This window comes from Protopterus annectens, chromosome 2.part0, assembly GCF_019279795.1.
Source record: "Protopterus annectens isolate FY-2018-M chromosome 2.part0, PAN1.0, whole genome shotgun sequence".
Lineage (NCBI taxonomy): Eukaryota > Metazoa > Chordata > Ceratodontiformes > Protopteridae > Protopterus > Protopterus annectens.
This window is the reverse complement of record NC_056728.1, coordinates 419212006-419237815: the sequence shown is the minus strand read 5'-3', so window position 1 is coordinate 419237815 and position 25810 is coordinate 419212006. Positions and strand designations below refer to the sequence as shown.

General features: G+C 42.9%; 1 protein-coding gene across 2 annotated transcripts in view; it reads right to left on the bottom strand.

The window, feature by feature from the left end:
- The window catches only part of LOC122793112 (proprotein convertase subtilisin/kexin type 5-like), a 3326953-nt gene that overhangs the window by 1735189 nt on the left and 1565954 nt on the right, over positions 1 to 25810 (bottom strand). The window lies entirely within an intron of this gene.

The window sequence follows — 25810 nt, the reverse complement described above, 5'->3', positions numbered from 1 at the left end:
AAGACAACCTTGACACAGCTCCAGCTAGAGTTTCTGATAATTCCTTGGTCAGGTCTCTCTGGAGTCTAGTAAAGTGTACCAGGAAGTTCAAAAACCTAAGTCCGAAGGTCGATAAAACATATACCTGATTTCCAAACCTGTCCATCATCCTAGACTCCCTATTAGGCAGATTAACAGGACTCTCATCGACAAGTTTTTTTTTGGTGGCAGCTGCTACTACCATGGCATCTACTGTCAAACTTTTGGCCCAATACTGGTGGTCCTCTGATAGTGATAATATCTTGTCAGGTCTTCAGGGCATAGGCTGTATGGCACCAGGAGCTTTCCAAGCCTGCTGCGTGATTAGCTTGATGAGATAGTCAGCGGGTGGAGATGCCCACAAAGTAGATGGTTGGGCACTGAAGGCTTGCAAGTACATGGTTTCCTCCGAGGATGGGTCTTGGGACTTCGTTACTCTTCTGTTTTAGAATTTCCAGGATGTCTCCAAAGGAGACATCTTCAGGGCGTGACTGGAGGGAACCGTCCCCTTCATCAAAATCCGTGTCTTCAGTAATGGATTCTTCAGGGGGAATCCAGGTCCTTCCTCCTGCATGTCTTCTTTCAGGGAGGTTCTTCAATGGGGATCTCTGAAGAGGACTCTAAAGAGGAGGGGCCCTGTACAAGGGCAACTTGAAGCTTCGGTGCTCGCTGTCCTGTTATAGAGATTGGTGTCAACTTTGGACGAGAGGATATGGAAACGTGACACTCCAAAGCAGGGGGACCAGATGACAGCTTGCAAAGGCTAAGGCCCTCTTCATGACCTAGAAGGCGCCGGGGTGGAAGTACCTAATGGTACGGAAACAGCTGGTACAGGGGGAATCGAAGTGCTGAGCTCTAAAACTCCAGTGGAAGTTGGAGAAATAGTAGGAGTCCTAGGAGAAGAGGTTCTAAGTCCAGATGGGAGACCTGAGTGAGCAGGAATACCTCTGGCCACCAACAGTTGATCTACTAACGTCATGACATTTAACTCAGAGAGACACCCGGAGGATCAAACTGAGAAGACCGAAGGAGACTCTGGACATTCTAGAAAGGGGCTAAGCAGCTTGCCCACGAAAGGGTCTACAGATGGAGAATATCTTGTCCTGGGCGTATCTAGAACTAGTTTCGCCACTGAGGGAATGAACTGACTGCTGAGGTGCAGAGGGGCCTGGTGAAACATGACGTTGTGCCAAAGGCAAGGTCAGTTCTGAGCCAGAAACTAAGGAGGCTGGAGCTGACACCGGTGCCAACGGCACCGTGGAAGTAAACGGTGCCAAGGAGACATCAGGCTGAAGTTTCGGTACCTTAGTAGTTGGTTCTGAAGGAGTCAGAATCTAAGCCTTATGTTTGTGGGCCACCAGTACCGTGGGAGATGCAGGTAGAGTGGCTTCTCTTTTTTGGAGTATCCTGGGTAGTAGAGTCGGCCTTGGACAAGGCTTCACTAAAAGGAGATCTGAGAAAACACTTTAGAAGGAGCCTGTTATAGCACTCAACTAAAGTTCTCTGACTGAAGCCCTTACATAAATCACTAGTTTCCAAGTCTAGGGCTCCTAAACAGTAAACACAGGAACGATGCCCATTGGAATTTGGCATCTTCCTTCCACAATCCTGGCACTGCTTAAATCTAGATGTCCCTTTTGATGTTTTTTCCACCATATCAAGAAAGGCATGGAATGCTAACATCACAAAATATTCACACACAGCAAGAAAGAAAGAACAGTCAATCTACCAGCAATGGTAAGAAGAGTACCGGGAAAGGTAAAGATAAAGGGAGGAAATCTACCAACAATGGTAGATAAGACTATCAGAGTGGTAAAAGATGGACAGAAATCCCAACAATGATATTGGAGAAAAACCCTGACAGGTTAAAAAGTGAGAGAGAGGATCTAAAGAATAAAGTATGGTGTAGAGCTACTCACACTCAAAGGGAATCACAAGGCTAGAAAGAAAGAATATTTAAGAATGTTTAAGTTATAGAAGAAAAAAACTGTCAGCTGTTGCTGTGAGCTAACTAAGAATGTCTTGCTGACAGAGTGGCAAATAAGATCTAAGGTAATACAGAGAGGGGCATTCGTGGGTAGATACTTAGCTCGAGAATTTTTTGGCTGGCGCGAGCTGTATAAAGGCAGAGCCGGTTCCGAGGATCAGAACCATATCCCAACTGTCAAGAATTAACAAAGACTGACAACAGCAGATCATGACAGTAAGAGTACAAATTGAAAAAAAACATTGCCAGGGTCAGACTGCAAGCCAATTTTGTACTAGAAATCACCCACCGACCTGTGCAAGAACAAGAGGGGTCCTAGGAATCACTGGAAAATAGAGAGAAACTTGCAAGGAAACTGGTTGTAAAAAAGTAAAGGCACCAAGCAACTATTATAAATCTTTAGAATAACAAAAACTTGACATTAAAGGGGAACAGCACGCACTGAATTATCAATGTATTGGATATACAAGGGAAGAAGAGGGAAGGACAAATGTTTACCAGCTCAAATGACTATATAGTACAATACTTGGAGGCACAAGCTGTAACATATAATTAACCCTCATTAGGAGAAAAAAAATGGGAGAGGAGTCAAAAAAGTACATTGTGGGAGTGGGTTGAAGGGAGAAAATGTATAACCACAGGGTACACTTTGAGACTCCCACCACCTTTGGTATGTCTGCTGCATGTAAGGTGGTCTGGACAATGACTGGATCCCTCTCATTAGTGTTTGTAGTTTTGATGAATTTTGCACAGAGTCTATGTGCTTGTTAGTTGTTTTAGGGGTGGGATAGAAATAAAGGAAACCTAATGATCTAGAAAGCACTACAGAAAAGGAAAAATTTGCTTGGCAGGGGTGAAAACCAGCCTTGTCCGAGTTCATACCTCTTAACTGCCCAGATTTTCTCCTCATGTTTATGGTTTGTTCCTCATAACATTTATGGTTTTATGGCAAATAACCAAGGACTGAAATCAGTAACTAATGATGTACAGTTGAGTTAAAGACTTAATATCCATCAGAAAATATGTGATAACAAAAAGATATGCAACTTTCTAATAAGAGCAATATTTAAAATTTGACCCTGTTTTGGCACCTTTGCACAAATCTCTTGCACTAAGATTGACAGGTATGACCCAGTTGCCAGTTACAAATGAATTAAGGAACAAAAAGTAACACTAAAGGGTGTTTAAGCTTAGTGACTGAAGGATACTGATTTGAGGAGAAGAGATTAGACCATACAACACACAGGAAGTCACTTGAATGGCTCCCTTCTGTCTAAAACCTGAGAGGAAACTAATGGTTTGAATGGGGAGTCAATTTAAAATGAAGGTGAATAACAGTGGTTGCAGCAAATGCAAGTTGTCAGGGGAGCTACAGATAATTTCAGATTAGTGACACCCCATGTACTATGTAGGAAGGGAGAGTGGAACCAAAAGCTTTTGCCCAAATAAGAGCACTACTCAATAGTGTTAGGTTCCAAAATGAAAACTGAAGATAAGGGGAGAAAGCAAGAAATGCACTTAGTTCGCAAGTTAATTTTTAAGCAGTTACACATGGAAGATACAAGTAGCAGAGAGGTGTGTGCAGTTAGGGTTGGGTTAGGGTTGAAGGAAGAGGAGTGGCAGTGGCAAACTGAAAATGGAAAAAGTTAGCAATAGGGAGTTATTTGAAAGAAGCCCACTCGGGGGTAAGAAAAATCAAAAAACAGAATAATTAAAATGTACAAGTACAAACTTTTTAAAAGGAAAGCAGATGACACCAGAAATAGTGACTTGCAATGTTAATGGTCTGTTAGACAAACCTAAACAGAAGAGAGTGATCAAGTACTTAAAAGTCTGCAGTGAAAATTATATTACTTCAGGAAATACACATGAAACCTAACGAGCACAATGAATTCTTAAGAAAAGGCTTCAAAGAGGATACCATCCTAGTACAAGTGAAGGTTGAAAAATGAGGGCAATTATATTAGGCAAGGGAACTCCACTACAGATAAATGAAGTTAGATCAGATCAACAAAGGAGATATACTCTGATAAGGGGAGACTGGAGAGGTAAAAGAATTACAACAAGAAATGTCTACATGTCTCCCAAAGCAGCTGTGCTACAGATTAAACAAATAGTGCATGAAAGCATGGATTTGAGTCAAGGCTTTACCATAACTGTGGGATACGGGAATACTGTCACAGACCAAGGGTATGTGTCACGTGGCCCAAGTTCAAGGAGAATAACTACCGAAGGCAGAGTGTTAAAACAAATGATGAAAATCTTAGGCTTTATAGATTTGGTGGTAGGTCTACAAGGGGATAGAAAATTTACTTTCAAATCTTCAACACATAGAAAATCGAGTATGGGAATGAATATCCATCCTATCTGGCTAACAGACCATGCATTAATAAAAGTAGAAATCAAAGAAAATGAGGCCTTTGAAGGATTGAAACACTGGATGTTAAACATGAACTGGTTGTCAGGCTGGGTACAAAGGGCACATCATAACTATAATTCAAGAGAAACTAAACAAGCATCTCAGTGGGGAAAAATCAAATGTAGTGGGGTGGGATGCCTTTAAAGCAGTTAAATGTCTAGTTCATTGTAAGGATAAGGAAGAATGGATGACGAGCAAGCAAGAAAAGAGTTTACATCTGGTAAGAATGAATAACTTGCATCATTTGCAAAGCCATTATTAGAATGGGAACTTAGCGAACTAAGAGACCCACAAAGGAGAGATGATAAGCAGCTACAAGAGGTAACAGGTAGAGCCAAAGCACCTTAGGAGTTGGATATTATAAGAATACTACAAAAACATCAATGATATTTGGCAAGAAAATTAAGACAACAAAAGATGCAAAGAAGGGTACTAAAGATTTGAGATGAGACCGGAAAGACGGTAAGGGACCCTTTAGAGATACAAAATGTATTTAGAAGTTTTTATGCTGACCTACATTAGAAACAACAGGTAGACCAGGAAGGCTATAGGGAATTAGAACGTTTTCTGGACAATGTTGAATTACTGAAAACTGACATGGGAGAAGGGATTAACAATGAAAGTGCAATACATGCCAGGAAATAAAGGCCAACTGTAGATTATTGCCTCAGGGAAAACATCTGGGTGAGATGGTTGTCCCACTGAAATTTGAAAGGAGCTTTCAGATGATATCCTTCCAGTTTGACAAGGAATGTTTAATGGTACATTGTAAATGAAGGAAATACTAGATGACTGATGCAGAGTGGTTGCAGCAGTTATTCCAAAGGAGGGAAGGGATCCATCCCTTCCGAGGTCCTATTGACCAATGTCTGTATTAAAGCACAGTTACAAGGTATTTAGCAATTATCTCAAAGGAGGGAAGGGTTCCATCCCTTCCAGAGACCTATAGATTGATATCTGTATTAAATTAGAAGTTATGTACCTACCATAACGTTCCATGTTAGTTGTCTTCTCTCGCCTTCTTTCTTGCTGGATGGGTTCGGAGCCGATCCTCGGCTCCGACTGCACTGCTTTAGCTCGAGAACTCCTTTTACCAGCTCGAGGCAACCCTATATCCCATGATGCAAGGCGGAACTACCTCAGATCTCGTTTGGTAGCTAACTTACCCTGCTAAAGACTATCCTAACAGAATTAGGAACCATGGTTCCTAAAAGAAAATCCTCCTAACAACGTGCGGAGGAAACAATCTAATAGGAACTCTCCAAGATCTGTCCAGGCCAGGGGAAGGAGGGAGGGGCCAAGAAAGAAGGCGAGAAGACAACTAACATGGAGCGTTATGGTAGGTACATAACTTCTAAATGTTAAGTTGTCAATCTCGCCTTCATTCTGCTGGATGGGACAGCGTCCCTAGCACCTGTATCCCGGGTGGCTCAATGGAACAGACTCTTGAGAACTGTGGAACCAAAACTGGCCCTATCTCTAGAGGCCAAGTCCAAATTGTAATGAGAGACAAAGGTATGAGGCGTGGCCCAAGTAGCTGCTGCACAAATGGTATCAATGGGTAGTCTATCCTGAAAAGCTGCAGAAGTGGATAGACTCCTGGTTGAGTGTGCTTTTGGCTTAGAAGATAGCTGTTTGCCCTGAGAGAGTACACATAGGAAATAGTGGAAGTCAACCATCTGGATAAGGTCACTTTAGATACTGGAAGACCTATCCTGTTTTCTGCATAGGAGACAAATAATTGGTCCGATTTTCTGAATTGTTTAGTTCTATGCAAATAGTACCTGAGCTGACGATGGACATCCAAAAATGCAGTTTCTGTTCAGCTCTGTCGGAATAGTTTGGGAAAAAGACTGGTAGGTCTATAGATTGGTTAATGTTGGTTTGAGATCGACTTTGGGAAGAAAGGAAGGGTTAGTTCTTAATGATACCCTGTCCTTATGAAAAACCAAATAAGAGCAATGCAGAGAGCTTGAATCTCGAAACCCTTCTTGCAGAAGTGACAGCCAGTAAAAATATAGTTTTCCAGGTCAATAACTTCAAAGAACATGAAGCAGACGGTTCGAAGGGAGGTAGTATCAAGGATGCCAACATTAAGTTTAGATCCCATTGCGGAGGAGGATGCTTTATAGGTGGTTTTAGGAGGAAAACTCCTCTCAGAAAGGCCTTGCATAACCTATGAGACATAATGTTATTGTCATGCAGGCCAACATGATACTTAGAAATAGCAGCCAGTTGTACTTTGACTGTAGATGACGAGGATCCTGAATGAAAAACCTCCGCCAAGAAATCTAAAACCGAATGTACAGGAGCAGTAAAAGGGTCAATATTTCTGGAATTCGCCCAAATAGAAAAAAGTACAGTTTTGTACCTACCATAAATGTAGATGTTCGAGGATTCCCTTGCTGCAGTCCTGACAATTGGGTATAGTCCGCGTCCCAGTCGGCCCGAATACCAGAGTATAAGGCTGACGTCGGTCATGGCGCCTTAGACTGACGTCAGTACGTCAGGGTACTAATGCGCATGACCCACGTCATTTCCTCAGTCTTTTCTTGCCCCAGATGTCAGAAGACCCAAAAGCACAAGTCCCAAAACAACCTGCACCAAAAAACATGTACAATATATACAGTAATATATACAAAAATATAAGCATGTAAACTCACCTACACAACCACCCTGAAACACAGAAGGGAAGGAGGGAGGGTAAATTGGACTGCAGCAAGGGAATCCTCGAACATCTACATTTATGGTAGGTACAAAACTGTACTATGTTCTTCGTCTTCCCTTGCTGCAGTCCTGACAATTGGGTAGAATCCCAAAGCAGAGGTAAGGGAGGCTGGCAAATTATAAAGTAGCAGGAGCTGACAACATGCCTTGTAAAACAGCTGTGGCAAAACCAGCTCTAGTCTTAGAGTATATAGGCAGGTGATAATGCCTAGAGAAAGTATGCACTGAACTCCAAGTAGCTGCTTCCAGAATATCCTTAGTTGCCACCGGCCTTAGAAATGCTGTTGAAGTGGCAGTAGCCCTAGTGGAATGAGGCCTAATCCCAGCTGGAACCTCTTTGCCATGATGGGAATAACAAAATGCAATGCAAAAGCCAATCCACCTAGAAATAGTTTGTTTTGACACAGGCTTGCCCTGTGAACTTAAAGCAAAAGAAACAAGTAACTGCTGAGACTGCCTAAAATCTTTAGTCCTGCTCAAATAATAACGCAATTGCCTGTGTACATCTAAAGTGTGCAAAATCTTTTCCCCTTTATTTTGAGGATCTGCAAAAACGTAGGCAAATGAATAGTTTGGTTTAAAGCCACACTAGAAACCACCTTAGGCATAAAGGAAGGATTAGTGCGTAATGATACCCTGTCCTTATGGAAAATCAAAAGGGCTCTACTGCCATAAGGGCCTGCAACTCAGACACCCTTCTTGCAGAAGTAATAGCCAACAGAAAAGCAGTCTTCCATGACAAATATTTCAATTCAGCAGTAGCTGCAGGCTCAAAAGGTTGTAGAGTAAGTTTTTCCAACACAAAATTGAGATCCCAAGCAGGAGTAGGAGCTCTACGTGGGGGTCTTCTATTCTTTGCCCCTCTAAGAAACTGCTTGAACAAAGGATGCGAAAACAAAGGTGGGTCACAATCATAGTGAGCTGAAATTGCTGCAGCATGAATCTTTATGGAAGAGAAAGACAAACCATTGTCCAATAATTCAGTAAGATATTGAAGAGCCACACTCAAATTAGGCTCTGAAATCTCCAAATTCTTTGCTGTACTCCAAAATAAAAATCTCTTCCATTTTTCTGCGTACACTCTCCTAGTACTAGGCCTTCTAGCTTCCATAATCACATTTAAAACTTGTTGAGGAAGCTGAGACCTACCATGCTTCAACACAGAATATGCCAAGCTGTGAGATGAAGAGATTGAAGCTTGACATTGAGCAGATGACCGTCCTTCTGAGATAACAGATGAGGAATCAGAGGTAAAGGCCATGGAGGCTTCTTTACAAGACTCCTTAGAAGTGGGTACCAGTGTTGCCGAGGCCAATCTGGAGCTATCAAAATCATCCTTGGCCTGTCCTGTCTGACCTTTAGTAATACCTTTGGAAGAAGAGGTAGAGGTGGAAAGGCATAGACATGAAGGTTTTTCCAACTGAAAGACAGAGCATCCACTTTCCAAGCTGTGTGATGAAACCCCTTTGTGCAATACTTTGGCAGCTGGTGGTTTAGTGGAGAAGCGAACAGATCTATGTCTGGAGTTCCCCATGACACTGTCAATTTCTGAAATACATGAAGATCCAGTTTCCACTCGTGGGGATCCATGATTTGTCTGCTTAATACATCTGCTAGGGAGTTCTGTGCTCCTGGCAGAAACCTTGCCTGAAGAGTCAGTTGCAGGCTTAACGCAGTCTCCCATAAAATCATTGCTTGCCTGCATAGAGGATAAGAATGTGTTCCCCCTTGCTTGTTGATGTACCACATGACAGTTGTGTTGTCTGTCAGAATCAACACCTGCCCTGGAAGAAGTAACTCCTTGAACGCCATCAATGCAAACTGGACTGCTAACATCTCCTTCATGTTGATATGTAGATGCTGTAGTCTGGCAGGCCACTTGTCTTGTATCCACTTTCCATTTAGATGAGCTCCCCAAGCAGTGTCCGAGGCATCTGTCGTTAAAATCTGACTCGCCTCTGGCCGGGTCACAGAGAGTCCCTTGTTTAGGTGACATTCCTGAGCCCACCACAAGAATTCCTTTTGAAGGCAAGGTATTATTTGAATGACAGTGTCCAAATCTTGGCAGTGCTGTGTCCATACATTTTTGAGATACCATTGCAGCTTCCTCATATGCAGTTTGGCATTGGGAAGCACCAGAATACAAGATGCCATGAACCCTAATGCTTGAAGGACTGTCCTTGCAGTCAGCACGGACTGATGAGATAGTTGATGGAAGTAAAGTGACAGACTCTTTTGTTTGTCCGGGGTTAAAAGGCCATCTGGGCTGCTGTATTCAGTCTCACACCCAGAAAGCACATGTCTTGAGAGGGTACTAGACTGGACTTTATTTCGTTCACAGAATACCCTAGGCATCTTAGCACTGCTATGACATATTCCAGATGCTGTAGAAGGTGTTCCTTTTCTTGAGCCAGAATCAGGCAGTCGTCCAAGTAAGGATAAATTTGAATGCCTTGAAGCCTGAAGTAAGCTATCACTGGAGCCAGAACCTTTGTGAATACTCTGGGCAGTAGATAAGCCAAAGGGCAATGCAGAGAACTGATAATGAAAATCTCCAGTTCGAAACGCAGATACTTTCTGCAAGTTAGCCTTATGGGCACATGAAGGTAAGCTTCCTTGAGATCCAAAGTTACCATCCAGTGATCCTTGCCCAGCAGAGGTAACAGTTGCTGTAACGTCAACATCTTGAACTTGGGAATGTCCAGATAAGTGTTGAGGATAGATAAATCCAAAATTGGTCTCCATGTGTTCCCCTTCTTTGGTACTAGGACCAGGCGAGAATAAAATCGAAGCCCCTTTCTGACACAGGGACTGGCTGAATAGCCCCTATCTGGAGTAACTGAGAAACTTGCTTGTGAGCCTCTTTTCTTTGTGGAGGAGGAACATCTGGCATGCCTTTGAAAGGGGCATTGTGTGGAAATAAAATCTGTACCCGTGATGAATGATATCCAGCACCCATCTGTCTTGAGTGATTAAATCCCAATTTTCTTTGAAAAGAGACAATCTTCCTCCCAAAGGAGCTGCCAGGCGAGAGTCCACTGGCAGCTGAAAAGGCAGGTCATTGGTTCTGCTTACGAAAGGACTGACCCCTGCCCTCACCAGAAGTCTGAGCAGGTGAACTGTCTGATCTAGGCCTAAACGAACCTTGAGCCCTGCCCCTACCACGTCTAGACCTACCCCTAGACTGGGAACCATAAGCGGGATATGTCCACCCCTTAGCAGGCCAATTTCTACTAAACTTCGGAGGCTGCACCTGCAAAAAATCTTTAACAGTCTGCATAGACTTAGCTTTGTCCTCCATTTTCTTTAAAACTGCTTCCACAGGCGGCCCAAACAACACATCAGACTGTAAAGGAGCATCCAAAATCCTGGTCTTAACATGCTCAGCTAAATTCTGATCCTTCAACCATGCATGTCTGCGAAGAACAGAACTAGTAGCAGCCACCCTCGAGGAGGCCTGAACAGCATCAAAACCACACTGCAAAGAATGCTTACCCACTTGTTCAGACACATGAACCAAATCCAGCAATTCTTTACACTCAATACCTTCCGCCAAAGCATCCACCTTAGATTTCAATTGTGAAAGGAGATAATTCTGATATTTCAGCATATGAAATTGACAATTCAACCCCTCATGGCTAGAGTGGAAGAAGTATATACTTTCTTACCCCACCTATCCAAAGCCCTTGCCTCTTTATCAGAGGGTACAGGATTTTTAACCACAGAAGCTTTAACACCTTTAGGCCCCTGAGAAACAGTTTCTGGGTCCGCCCTGGGACTCTTAAACAAATACTTATGAGCTTGGGCACCCTATAATACCTATCAGGCTTAACAGGAGCAGGAGGCAAGGAATCAGGGTTCAGAGAAGCCTCTGCAAAAACATCCTCCACCACATTCAACACAGGAGGAATAGCTAAAGGCCTATGCTGGGGCAAAAACAAGAATTCCCTAAGCCTTTTTCTGGAGTCAGAGTAATCTTGGCCTTGCCATTTAAAGTGCTCCGCATGGAGTGAAGAGTCTCTGAAAATGAAAAATCCTCAGGAGGAGAAGCTGAAGGAGTGGAATCATCCACATCAGAATCAGAATAAGTAGGAAACTCTTGCAAGTCTTCCACAGAAGACTCTGAAGCCTGTGAACACTGTTCAAAACTATCAAACTCCTGTTCCACCCTAGGCCTCTTATCAGGTGGGGCATAGAACCTCTAATCAAAGTAATCAAATCTTCTGCCATTTTAAGCATATGTTTCTTAGGCACAGAGCCGAAATGCTAGGAGAAGCCCCTACAGAAGCTGAACTTGGCCTTCCTCTAAAAGAAGCTTTGGCAACAGAAGGAGAGGCCCTAACTACCTTGGGAAGAGAGGGAAGAACAGTTACCTGAGAAGCCCCTCAGCCTGGCCTACCTCCTGAGAGGGCACATCCTGTAACAGTAAAGTATCTGCCTGAGACTCCATAGAGACTCCTGGCAAAACCTCTGGCTCCCCTGAGCCTTCTAAAGGACCGGCGTCCGGGACTGCGGTTCCTCACCCCTAGACTTCACTGTTTTGTCCTTGCGCTTCTTAGATGAAGCAGGCCGGAGCATCCGGCGGCATAGTATAATTGCAACGCTTCCCAAACACTAACCTAGCACAATCAAGCCTCCTCTTAATAGTGCGCTTGTTAAATCTAGCACAAGAGCGGCAACCAACAACGTCGTGCTCAGGCCCTAAACAAGGTATACACAATGTATGATAATCCCTATGCGGTATCTGCTTCCCACAAGAAATACAGTTATTCACTTTTTCTGACATCCGGTAAAATACTGAGGCAAGAAAAACCAAAATGTTCTAGCGGGTTACTTAGCCAACTCTGTATTCGGTCTGAAACTCCGGTTTCGGAAAATCTCAGAACGCCAACCTGCACTCGCAAAATTGCTTCTGCATCGGACCATGCGGCAAAAAAGACTGAGGAAATGACGTCGGTCATGCGCATTAGTACCCTGACGTACTGGCGTCAGTCTAAGGCGCCATGACCGGCCAGCCTTATACTCTGGTATTCGGGCCGACTGGGACGCGGACTATACCCAATTGTCAGGACTGCAGCAAGGGAAGACGAAGAACATCGTCGCCACTTGCTAGCATAAACAGTCCTATTGGACGACTTCAAGGAAGAGACTAAAATGTCTCTGACTGAGTCCGAAATCATCGGTAGCCTGGCTAGGGTAGGAAGTGGAGCAACCAAGCAGTGAGGTTGAGAGAATGAATGGCCTGGTGCTGCTGACCCGATTGGTGGATCAAGAGATCCGGAACTGGGTCCAGATGCCAGGGCTGCACCAGAAGGTGAAGATGCAGAGACGGAAACCAAATTTGTCAAGGCCAATATGGGGCAATGAGGATCAACTTGGCTCTCAAAACGGTGGCTTTCTGAATGACTTGTGGAATCAAGGGAAAAGGAGGAAAAGCGTACAGAAGTCCCCGGGGGCAATCCTGGGTTAGAGAGTCTCTCAGAGGTTGGCCTGGAAGGGGAAAGAGAGTGAAGAAATCGGGGCACTTGTTGTTTTGAGGAGTAGCAAAAAGATCGCAACAAGGAGTGCCCCACTTCAGAAAAATCTGATCCACTACAGATTGATTGAGAGACCACTCGTGAGGCATCAGAATGGATCTGCTCAGCCTGTCTGCTAATAGGTTGGACCTGCCGGGGATGTGCGTTGCTATCAGAAACCGCTGAGAAGAGATCGCCCACTGCCAAAGTCTGAGAGCTTCTCGACGTAACGGATAGGACCTGGTCCCGCCCTGCTTGTTGATGTACCAGACTACGGACATGTTGTCCGTCTGTACTGCAATAGTCCCTGTGGGAAGAAAGTCGTTGAGGGCTTGCAACGTTAAAAGCACTGCTCTCATCTCCAGGACATTTATGTGCAGATGGTATTCTATGGGTTGCCACGTCCGTGGACCATCCTGCCCTGATAATGCCCCCAGCCGATCAGAGAGGCATCCGTAGTGACTGTGGCAACTGGAGGAGGGGGAATAAAGGATCGGCCCTGATGAAGAAGAGGGGAAGATATCCACCAGTTCAGATGAGCTCGGCACGACTGTGTTACCAAGATTTCGTGCCTCATCGGGAGACTGTGGTAAGACCACTGCGTGAATAGCATCCACTGCAGAAGACGCATGTGGAAGCGAGCCAGTGGTAGAAGAACAATGGCCGCAGCCATAAGACCTAGAACCTTCAGTATAAATCTGGCTTTGATCTTGTTGCTTTGCAAAAGAAGCCGAACAAATTTTGGATGTCCAGAATTCTTTGATCTGTTAGTCTGGCTAACATTTTGACGGTGTTTAATTCTGCACCTATAAAGGTGATAGATTGGCAAGGCAGCAGAGAAGATTTTTTGAAGTTTACTGAAATTCCCAAACTCCTGCAAAGCTGTAGAGTGTAGTCTCTGGACTGAAGAAGCTGACACTTGGTGGTGGCGGAGAGGAGCCAGTCGTCCAAATAGGGAAACACCTGGAATCCTCGACGTCTCAGATGAGCTGTGACCACTGCCATGCATTTGGTAAACACTCTGGGGGCTGAAGTGAGGCCAAAGGGCAGGGCTCTGAATTGGTAATGACTGGTCCCTAGCGGCGGAGAAACCTTCTGGAGCGTCTGTGAATCTTTATGTGATAGTACGCATCCTGAAGGTCTATAGAACACATCCAGTTGTCCTTGCCCAGAAAGGGCAGAATGGACTGAAGCGTGACCATCCGGAATCTTGCCTTCTTGACAAATCTGTTCAGATTGCTCAGGTCTAATATTGGTCTCCAATCTCCCGTCCTTTTGGGGACCAAAAAGAATCTGGAGTAGACGCCGGATCCTACCTGGTCTGCTGGCACAGTCTGGATGGCTCTTTTACTAGGAGCTTTGAAACCTCCTGTTCTGCCAAATCCCTTTGACCGGGTGAGATGTCTGGAAGGGATTGTAGAGGTACGGGAAACCTTTTGAAGGGGATTTTGTAACCCTCGGATATAAACGACTGTACCCACATCTCTTGAGATAGGGATTGCCAGGCTACTGGGTACAGCGAAATCCTTCCCCCGACTGCCTCCAAGGGTGGACAGTCAGGCAACACCTCAGGGATGCTGAAAGGGCTTCTCAGGAAGAGACTCCCTGTTGCCCTGGTTCTGAGGACCCCCCTGCCTCTAGGGCGTCTATTATTGTTACCCCCTCTGCCTCTGGGGGTAAACTGACCACGTGTGTCGGGTGTAGCTCCTTGGGCTTTACGGAACCACATCTCCCCCCCCTTCTGACCCTTGGGGTATGGTCTAGAAGGAGTGGAAAACTGGACTCCAACGGCAGAAAGAGTTTTACCGTCCTGCTCACACCTGGTCAAGGTATCCTTCACCTGAGGTCCGAACAAAGCCGAACCATCAAAGGGGGTATTAGTGAAGGACGCCTTAAAGGGGTCCAAAATTACAAAGCCGCATCCAGGCTTGGCGTCTAAGAGCAACTCCTGTGCCTGCGGCCCTGCTCGCTCCATCGGCCGCATAGGATATGAGCCGCATGGAGGAGTTAGATATGGAAATTCAGGATAGCAAGCTGCGAGGCAATCTTTTCCTGAGCCCCAGCAGCAGAAGGATCCTGGACTACTTCTCCCAGTTCCTTGAGAACATCTCGTTGAAGCCTGGTGAAGTGACAAAGATAATTCAGCGAGCATAGCAAAGGTCGCTGAAGAAAACATCCGCTTTCCATACCTGTCCATGGTCCTAGAGTCCTTATTAGGAGGATGGACAGGTACTGAAGGATCCGCCAGTTCCTTCTTAGTGGCAGCCGCCACCACCATAGCATCCACGAGACACCCTTGGAAAGGAACTGTTTGTCCGAAGGGCGTAATGAATTTGGATGGTCTTCTGGGGACAGGTTCCACAGAATCTGGAGCCACGCCTTACGAGCCACTACCTGCATAAGTGGGTCGAAGGCGGAGACACCCAGGAGGTGGAGGGTCGGGATCCAAAGCCTCCAGGTATACCGACTCATCCTCGGAGGGGTCAATGGAGGCCAATTCCCCTCTGTTTGAGGAGCTCAAGGATGTCTGAAAAGGAGACATCCTCAGAGGGGACCGTGGGAACCCTCCGACTCATCTAAGTCGTTATCAGATGTAGTAGACTCAGGGGAGTCTGTGTGTTTCCTCTTACCGTCCTCTTCCGAGGGGTTCCCCTGCAGGATCAGGAGAAACCTCGGAAGAGGAGGAAATTCCCAGTGGGGAAACCTGGGGCGATGGATCCCTGGGCCTGTGAGCAAGAGGTTGGCAAGAGGCAACTGCAGGCACTGAAGAGGGAGGAGCTAGAGGGATGGACCGTTGACCAGGCTCAGAGGCCAGGACACTCCTCATCACCTCAAAGGCTCCTCTCCCGGGAGGCGGAACACACCTGCTCGAAGAAACAGGAATGGCGGCTCCAAAGAGAGAGAAGGCTCGAGGCCGATGTCGGCGCCGAGCTTACCAAAGCCGAAGCCCGAGAGGGAGAGCGGGTCGGACAAGGGTCCGATGCCACTAGCCCCTCGGAGCCGACAGTGGAAACCCGACGACCGGATCCCTCCAAGGAAGGTCTCAAGGAGGAGATCGGAGCCGAGGATGACGGAGCCGAAGGATGTATCGGCTCCGGCATCAAACAGTCGCTGTCCCGAAGCTCCGGCTCCGAACTGCAGTGTGGAGTCGGAGGAGGAAGTTCAAGGATTGGGGCTATAGCCGAAGTCTGTTGAGATGGGCTATGGAGCATTTGGGCCAGTGCCTGAGACTTCAACAGCCTGCTTACCACCCTCTCTAAATCGTGGTCAGACAGCCTGGAAGATCTCGAAGATCGGCTCCGATGGCTCCGCTCCGACAAAAGGGGAGACCCGGGCAGTGGATACTCAGTATAGAAGGGGACCGAGATCTCTTACGGGTCGAAGCCATCGGAGCCGAAGTCCCTTGAACTCCAGATGGAGCTGAGGATATCTCGGCTCCGATGCTGGATGAAGTGTCGGCTCCAGCCGGAGCCGACAAGGCCACAGTAGTCAGGGTATCGGAGCCGGTCGGCGCCGAACCCACTGCTTGAACAGAAGATGTATCGGCTCCGACGGAGCCGGAGCCACCGGAGGAGGCTTGGACACTGTAGCCTGAGCCTTCGGTTGTTTAGGAGGTTTTCCTGACCCTAATTTAGGAGGAGAACCTTCTGGCTTAAGTAAGCCTCGGAGGATGAGTTTATTCCTCTTTTCCTGCAGGACTCTCTGGCTAAAAGCATGACACAAAGCACAGGAGTCCTGCAGGTGCAAAGGCCCCAGGCAATAAACACAAGAAGTGTGACCGTCTGTCAGAGACATTCTCTGACAGCACTGGTCACACTTCTTGAAGCCTGAGACCTTGCCTTCCTTTGACATCCTAGGAGGATGGAAACACAAACAATCCCAACAAACACACAAATTAATCCCTTACACAAACACACAGGAAGGGAATAACCAAAGGGAATTAGGCCTGACTAAACAACTTTAGATTAAAGATTATAAAAAGTTTGAAAACAAGGGAATAGGGTGGGCTGTAACTAACTACAGACTAAACTGACACTAAAAGGGAAATTTAAACCCCTAACTACACTTTTTCTTATTTCACAAAGAAAAACTTACCTCAGCTGGCAAAGGAGACCTCTTTCGCTAAGCGGCAAACGAGATCTGAGGTAGTTCCGCCTTGCATCATAGGATATAGGGTTGCCTCGAGCTGGTAAAAGGAGTTCTCGAGCTAAAGCAAGTGCCGAGTCGGAGCCAAGGATCGGCTCCGAACCCATCCAGCAAGAATGAAGGCGAGATTGACAACTTAACATCCATATTTACAAGGTATTTGTTGGTATTCTTGAAAACAGAGTACCAGAACAGCTTCCTAAAATGATACTTTGGATCAATGTGGTTTTAAAAAGCAAACATTTGACAATATTTAACAGGACATTGATGATCCACAGGGAAGTAGAATGTAAGAAAATACCACTGTTATTGATGGGTCTTGATACACAGAAAGCATATGACAGAGCAGACTGAGACATCATGAGCAGAGTAATGGAAGCATTTGCTTTCCCTGATATAATTATAAGGTTGATTACATATATAAGATCAGAGGCAAAAATTAAAGTGGGTGGGGTCCTTTCTGATAACTTCTGCTTGAGTAGATGAACCAGGCAGGGTTATCCGCTTTCCCCTTTAGTGTTTTTATTATACTTAGAATCACTGGCAAAGAAAATAAGGGACAAATTCAAGGATATAATTGGTATGGTAGTCAGGAAAAGCTGGCTCTATTTGCAGATGATATTAATTTATACATGACAAAAGCAGAAAGGGACATCACAGTGCTGTGGAACATTTTAAGACAGTTTCAAATCTTCTCGGGATACAAAATTAAGCTAAAAACAAAGGCGGAAAATTATGTACCCACACACAAAATGGTCCAACAATATCCATATTTATGGGGACATGATAAAATTAAGTATTTAAGATAGACAGAAAGACTTGGGGGGCTCAGAAGCTACCAAACAGTCCTGGATACAGCAAATCTGTATCTGGACTAGACTAGATACAGGAGAAGCAGGAAACAAGCTCAAACACAGGCTTTTAAACCAGAAAAGTTGAAAGAGATGGAAAAACTGCCCAACCAGCCAATAACTACAATTTCTGGGCCAGAAACCACTCCTCTTGTGGTAGATGGGCTACTTAGTGCTTACAACTCCCACTGATAAGCTAGACGGCGTCCCTACACAGAAAGGCTTGGGGGGCTCAGAAGCTTACAAACAGTCCTGGATATAGCAAACCTCTAACTGGACTAGACTAGTTACAGTTTTGAGATGTTGCCGCACTCTTTTCGGCCATACCCACTCAACCATTCATCGGTCGACCATATGCATGTACCCCTACATATATATATATATATATATATATATATATATATATATATATATATATATATGTACACTTGTACTAACACTACTATTCTTTTTTTAAACAATTACAATAACTAATAAATAGCCAAAAAACACTCCAGGGGAAAAAAGCCCTCTAATTAAAATGGTCCAAGGCAGTTCTCTAAATTAAACAAATCTGCCTAGAGTTAAGGAGGAAGGAGAAAGTAGTAAAGGGAAAGCCCTCTAACCAAAACGGTTTTAAAGCCGGGATAGTGGAAAAAGGCCTTGTGAGGAAAAAACAACGTCCCAACAGCAACAATAACTCAAAGAAGAAACAGAAATACACACAATTGACTCAGAAATATTAATTATAAAAGAATAATTGGAAAAACGCCATCAAATCGGACAAAAATATAACAAGAAAAATCTACTTAGCCAGAGGCAGTAGGAGAGCACCCGATCTTGTTTAGCAGCAAACGAGATCTGGGGAGCTTTCCTATGGCATGATGGGATAGGGTTTTCAGCCACAAGCTAGTAGAAGACCCCGAGCTTTTGTATAAGGCTGAGTCTGAACCAAGGATCAGTTCCGAACCCAACCAGTTTAGAATGAAGGCGAGATAGGACATCACATCTGTAGATAAAACATTCATCATATTTTCATAATTTGTCAGAACAAACTTTAATGTAGGCGCCTGGGAATTCAAAATTCTGAAAATCAAAGCTGCAGACGTATACACTTTTCACATACCTAGCAATAATTTTCCCATCCTTATTAGAAAGAGTAGGGCTGGAATTAACTAAGTGCTTAGCAACAGTGGAATCTACTAAGGCTTAGTGGTTGAGTCAGGTTTGGGAAGTGTACAAAAATGTAAAAGACTGTGGAACTTTATACATCCCATCTGCCTTTTGATGGACAGCTGGCTGACTATCAGGAAAACTGTAGGTAGTAAGACACACATCTTGTAAAGCAGAGAGGACATGAAGAATGGGTGTAGGTTCTTGAAAATCTTTCTGTAACAACTCAGTATTTTCTGAGGGACTAAGAAACCTCAGTGTTCTCTCACTGAAAACACTGGGACATTCCAGCAATATTCTCGGAGACAGAGAAACATCAACAGGGAGAAGAAAATGAGCTCTCCTCAGAATCAGAAATCTGAGGACAAAACCCTGAATCCATCCCTGCATCTTCCTGTTCAGTTTCAGAATCTTGATTCTCCTCAGGCATGGAGGAATCCCTACTTCTTTTATCAGAAGCTACTTTACAAGAAAGATCAACAGCCTAAATTAAACCCTGAGCCAATCCCAGTAAACTATTTCTATCCAGAAGGCGTCTGAGGAGGAGTAGATACATGCTTGGTTTTCTGTTTCTTTTGAGAGGAAATATGGGGCCATCTTACTAATGGCAGTAGCTGCTTCCCCAGGGATGGGCACAACATTTTGACACAACAGGGAAACCTTCCCTCTTTCCTCTCCCAGAACTGACAAGAGTGGCTTTCCCCTGATCACTGTGGGACTCTAACAGCTGCAGAGGACATGGCTAACCCCAGGTCCACAGTGGCCCTAGGTGCTACACCAGACAGATCCGGAGTAAAAGATGAGTGGTCTGAGGTACAACAAATGGCCACAGCACTGACACCTGCAGCTGAAGCAAACTGCTAGCCAGTTGTGGTGGCAAAAAAGCACAGTAAAAATCATTTTAAAACACTGTGGCAGCCCCACAATGGAAAAATAAATATAATTTTGCCACAGAAAATATATATTTCAGTTATTATACACTACTTTTAAACTGATAAAAAGAATCACATGTTCTCTTTAACAGAACATTAGCAGTCTTCAAACAGTTCGTTAAATAACAATATTCGTAGCTTTAAAATAAAATTCTCGATGAGGAAAGTAATAAAACATCAACACAAAGTTTAAGGAAATGGAATTTGTTTCTCCATAAAGAACTTATCTGTCTAGCAAAGAAGAGTGAGGAGTGTACTCTTTGGCAGCAATAAAGCAGTGAAGGGCTTTGCACCCAAAACTTGTCTTTCAGTCAGCTCAGCTCAAACTGCTTGACAGTCTGGATGCATGGAAGGTGCCCTGAAGTTTTGGAAGCTGGCCAGCTTGGCAGGATATAACACATATAGCTACAGCTGCTACAACAATGATCAATATATATATCATCATTCAGACCATTCATCTTTTCTGAAACTATCACCTTGTCATATGACATGGTATTTCCATCCCACACAAAATCTCTTATCATATTTCTACTGGCTCTTAAAAATGTCCTCTGATATCAGCCAGAAATGCTGTAACCGTCTACAGTGACAAACGTAAGACATTATATTATATATGACTGTATGGGAGAAAAGAAATTCACTCCAGGGATCACATCAGTCGCACTGCTAGACAGGGGTCCAGGGAAGTAAATAGTGTGGGAAGAAATAGCCAGGGAATTGTTATGGCTAGGCTTATATAGGCCCTAGGGCCGATAGCCTAGTACCAGCCTATGAACCTATATGAACCTATATTAATAAAATTGCCTGAACTCTGACTCAGATGTAGCCCAATCATCTTCTGTTGATAAATAAATGCTATTTTAACTTTTCTTTCTTAAATACCCACATTTACTACCTAGTCACAGATTTAAATATTTATACGTTGCTTGCCTCCTACATATTTCTGAGATGCTGTCATTATCTATATTAACAGCCATGTTATATTAACATAGATTCAAAGAAATTAATACAAAATTAAGTCTGAATCACTGAGTCAAACAATGCATAAGCAAATGAGTATCTCTCAGGTGATAAGGAAAATGAGCATCAATATGTCTGCAAAACACTTACGAGAGATACTCATTTGTGCAATCACTATTACGCAACCAGTTTGACGATCTGTTAATACACTGGGAATATCCACTTTCTTCATGATGGTGCATCCTTAGAGCTTGTAATATAGGAGATGTACATTCCCAATGCTGGGGGTGCAGAATGCCTTTCTCACTGCACAAACACTATTTTTCACTTCCAAGTGCTGTCTTGCATTTGGAATGCTTCAGACATTTATGGTTGTACATTTTTGTACTTTTGTGCAGCAATCACAAATCATTTACATACTTGTCAAGCAACAAAGGAAAATTGGGCAAGGGACACAAAGAGAGGCGATATACTGGTTCCCATCCCTCCCCAAACTGATGTACAACAGCAAAAGTATCCTGTATAACATTACATGAAAATTAATTCATTTTCCTATTACCTGCTTATTCCAAATCAGAGGTACATGAGAAGACAGCTGGATCCCAGAAATCTAGTAAACTGTCATGCAATTTCTGTGCAGATATCTTCCTGGATTCCCACTCAAAATTCTACATCTTAGATTTGGCTTCCCCAAAGGAGATTTCTTCCACAGCTGAATCGGGGGATAAAGTATTCTTTACCATTAGAAGCTATTTTGCGTGGGGAATGAATCTGGGATGAGCAGGCCAGGAAATGTTCATCCAAATGAGAATCTACCTCATCTTCCCCAGAAGTTGACTCAAATTATCTTTTCTGAAGGGGTTGAAAGTAAACAAAGGAAGGTGGCTTGACAGCCAAAAAGGCCTTAAACAGGTACTGAGAGAATCCCATTCATTCTTTTACTGCAACATCTGAGAACATTTTTTGTTTCATTCCTTCTTCCTCAGAGTCCCATCTGTTTTAAGAAATCTTAGTGGATGTGACCCTTGACATTCTTGGATAAAACACCCAGGTACCTCTTTCTGAAGTAATACTTGGGGGATGCCTACTGGCCCTTCTAAAATAATATGTCTAGGTTCCCTCTTCTCCACTGTATCAGTAAGGACAATCATATCAGGCATGTGAGATTCAGATGCCATACTGGCCCTCTGGAGGGCTTGCAGTAGTAGGAGTCTTAGAAATTGAATGTACTGCAGTCTCTTAAGAAGACTCAATGGGTACATCTGAGTCCAGCTTAGCAAACAATGGTTCAGGCGTAGGCCACTTGATTTTGTTTTTCAAAATGTGCACGGCTGTCAGGTGCTAAAAGAGCCACCATTCCAGAATGTGAGAGGTGCTTAAGGCACTGGGTGTTTAGTCGGGTATTAAGAGAGGATGTCTGCACACACAGGGTTTTTAATACAAATGACTGACAGATACTGCAGCTTTTATAGTTCTGCTCTAAAGCAAAAAAGACACAGGCAGTGGAGATCCTTATGAAGAAACTGCCTACCATAATCAAACTCCCCCCTCTTAGTTGACATCTAACAGTTTAAAATCACAATAAAGCAAAAGAAAACAAGGAAGGTGCCCCAAATGAGCACTCATCTGAACAAGTGAATTCACAAATTATACTACTGACATTGAGTAGAACAGACCAATGGGTGCAAGACCTGGTGGCAAGATAATCTGATGATATTATTTTCATACGTCTGCTTATGTACCCTTAACACCCTTGGGTTTATGTCATGTCAGACGTATAGCTCTAGGGAAGGTTTTGGCTCTGATACCATGGCCTGACATTCAGGTTATTTGGCAAGATAAACCAACAATTTTGAATGCTGCAACAGTAATCTAAGGAAGAACATCCCCCATGCCAGATTCTGTGCAACAAAGATATCCACAACAGAAAAAAACATGAATGTTATTAAACTGGAGATAGTTGGAAAGTACTACTCAAGATCCATCCAGACATCAGTGCAAATTAAAATTCTGAAATTAATAATAGAACTCCGGTGTGTGTGATATTTCATTTTTTGATTCTCATTCATTAGTATAAACAATGGGAAAATTAATCCAACAGATATGATGGAACCAGATAAAATTAATATGGAAAGCTGCAGCAGAACTGGGGAAAACAATGCAGAATACTCACAACACTTCCAAGAATAAAAATGAAGCTAAAAGAACAGAAAGATTAACTACACTAGTTTAGTTATGACTTGTGTGACAACCTGAATAAATTATAGCTATGTAAAGTTTATCACACCAGAGCAAATTTTGGGAAATAAAATCAATTCAGGAAAATAACATACTACTGTGATAGCTGTGACAATGACTGATAAATACTCAAGAGGACAAGTATGAACACAGATAACCAAAATGACAAGAAAAAGATGAGTAGATATTTTTACTACACAAACTTCAAATTTCACTATTTGATTTGCTCCTTAGTGTTGAAACTATGTCTAATGGTAGTTGGGAGATGTGTAATGGAAGGGATGTAGGTTAAGTATGCGAAAATCCCTTCAGTGATTCTTATTTTGAACAAAAGAAAAACTGGAATAGGACTTGCTTGATTTTTGCACATGTCTTTATGTGGAGGTGCGCAGTCCCTTTCCCTCATACAACAGGATCTCCCAGGACCACTACATTTACAGTCATCTCAAGATTACTGCATCTTGGGGAATCTCATCTCCCTTTACATCACTCAACACAATCAAAATCTATTTTCAACCAAGCATGTGAAAAACAACATTCTCACACTTGGCATTTGCTTGACAATGTGATTCCCGAAAAGCATTGTGCAGTCTTTTAGCACTGGCATGATCCACAAGGGAGCTCACAAATTAAACTAGAGAGTACTGATAACATCACTTCAATAGGGTTTCTGGATGCTGTATTCCCACAGTGATTATGTTTATAAACTACATGATCACCAGAGTAGAAAAGCAGTCAAAGGAATGCATTAAAAAATGGACTTCAAAAATATGTAGCATGTTTATCTAATGCATACTACATGATTCCCTAAAAGCATTGTGCAGTCTTTTAGCAGTGGCATGATCCATAAGGGAGCTCACAAATTAAACTAGAGAGTACTGATAATATCACCTCAAAAGGGTTTCTTGATGCTGTATTCCCACAGTGATTATAATGTTTATAAAGTACATGATCACCAGAGTAGAAAAGCAGTCAAAGAACTGCATTAAAAAATGGACTTCAAAAATATGTAGCATGTTTATCTAATGCATACTACGTGATTCCCTAAAAGCATTGTGCAGTCTTTTAGCAGTGGCATGATCCATAAGGGAGCTCACAAATTAAACTAGAGAGTACTGATAATATCACCTCAACAGGGTTTCTTGATGCTGTATTCCCACAGTGATTATAATGTTTATGAAGTACATGATCACCAAAGTACAAAAGCAGTCAAAGAACTGCATTAAAAAATGGACTTCAAAAATATACAGCAAGTTTCTCTAATACATACTACGTCTCTATTAATATCAAATTAAAAGTCAAATAAATACCAAATGGTTAAGGTGTCTCAGTGTTACAGACTTGTATTTCCTGTTCAGTTTGAAATTAGTCATAAGAATGTCATGGCCAAACAATGAACATGAAGTTCAAAAGCTATTTCTGAAGCTGATTTGCAAATTAAAACCCACTGCACATCTCCTCTGAAAATGCAGAATATAGTATATTATTTGAACCACTATGCTGCCCTTTGTTGGGCTAGAACATGAAACTGTAATGATGTACATTGTATATATAAATGATACAATTAGCTGCATGCCGAGTACTGCAGCTGCATGAATGACACATACAGAATATGAACAAAGTATCTGCTGTGTCTACATTTCAAAGGCATTCATAATTATTCCTTTGATCTCCTACATACAAGGAGTATGTATAATATGTTTAATTTTAGCAGTTGTTGCAGAAAAAAGCATCATACTTTTTTGGTCAGTTTATGAATATTCACAAAGACCATTATTACCAAAAATCTGGCACACTGTCAGTGAACTATATTAAAAATCTAGAGTGCAAATAGTTATGCTATAGGAGACCACACCAGGAAAGAACTGAACATGAGCATTTGATCAAGAAAGGTTTTCAGGATGGTTATTCAGTGGAATACCTGGGGCAAAGGAAGACAGAAGCATTTATATTAAATATAAGAGGAGCTAAAATAGTAATAGAAGAGGGAAAAAAAGACAACAATGATAGATCGGTAGTACTAAGGGGCTACTGGCAAAGGAGGAGGATTACATGTATTTATATTCCACTGAAAACTGCTCTAATGCTGCTAAAGAAAGTTCTGAGAGAAATAATCAGCTTTAAGCACAGAACATTACTTACAGGTGGGGACTGAAATTTGATTTGCAACAGTGAAGTTGTGTCTGGGGGAGCCCAGAAAAAGAAATATAACAAAGGAGGGTAGATTTTTAAAGAAATTTATGAAGATATTTGGCATGGAAGATGTCAATTTAGTACTAAAAATTTGGAGTGAACTTGCATATTATTCCCCAAGATACAAAAACTGGGCTAGGCTAGACAAAATTTACATTTCACAGGAACATGTGCATTTAATTGAAGGTCTTGATACACACCTAATAACTATTTCAGATCATGCACTAATAACAACTAAAATAAAAACAATGGTAATGAAATAAAAAATGAAACATTGGTGCTTTCCCACCTATCTGTTGAAAAAAAACAGGAATTTAAGGAATGAGTAATAGAAATTATTCAGGTGTTATTAGAGAAGAAATAGGTTGGAAATAAAAAGGAAAAAATATATGGTTAAGCTGTAACAAGAATTATTTAGAGGAACTGACAAATATTAAGAGTATTGCAAACAAGGGGGACTCTCACAGTACAAGAAGAGAAGCAACTACAGAATGCTAAACATTAAGTAAGGGATTACCTCAATAATTTGCATTGGTTTAAAAGGATTGCTGTTAAGCAACTGTTTTTTGATAATAACTCTAGAGCACAAAAACTTTTAGCACAACAACTCGGGTAACAGAAAGTAGAAAGGACTGTCACAAAGTTTAAGGAGCCTATAACAATAAAGATAC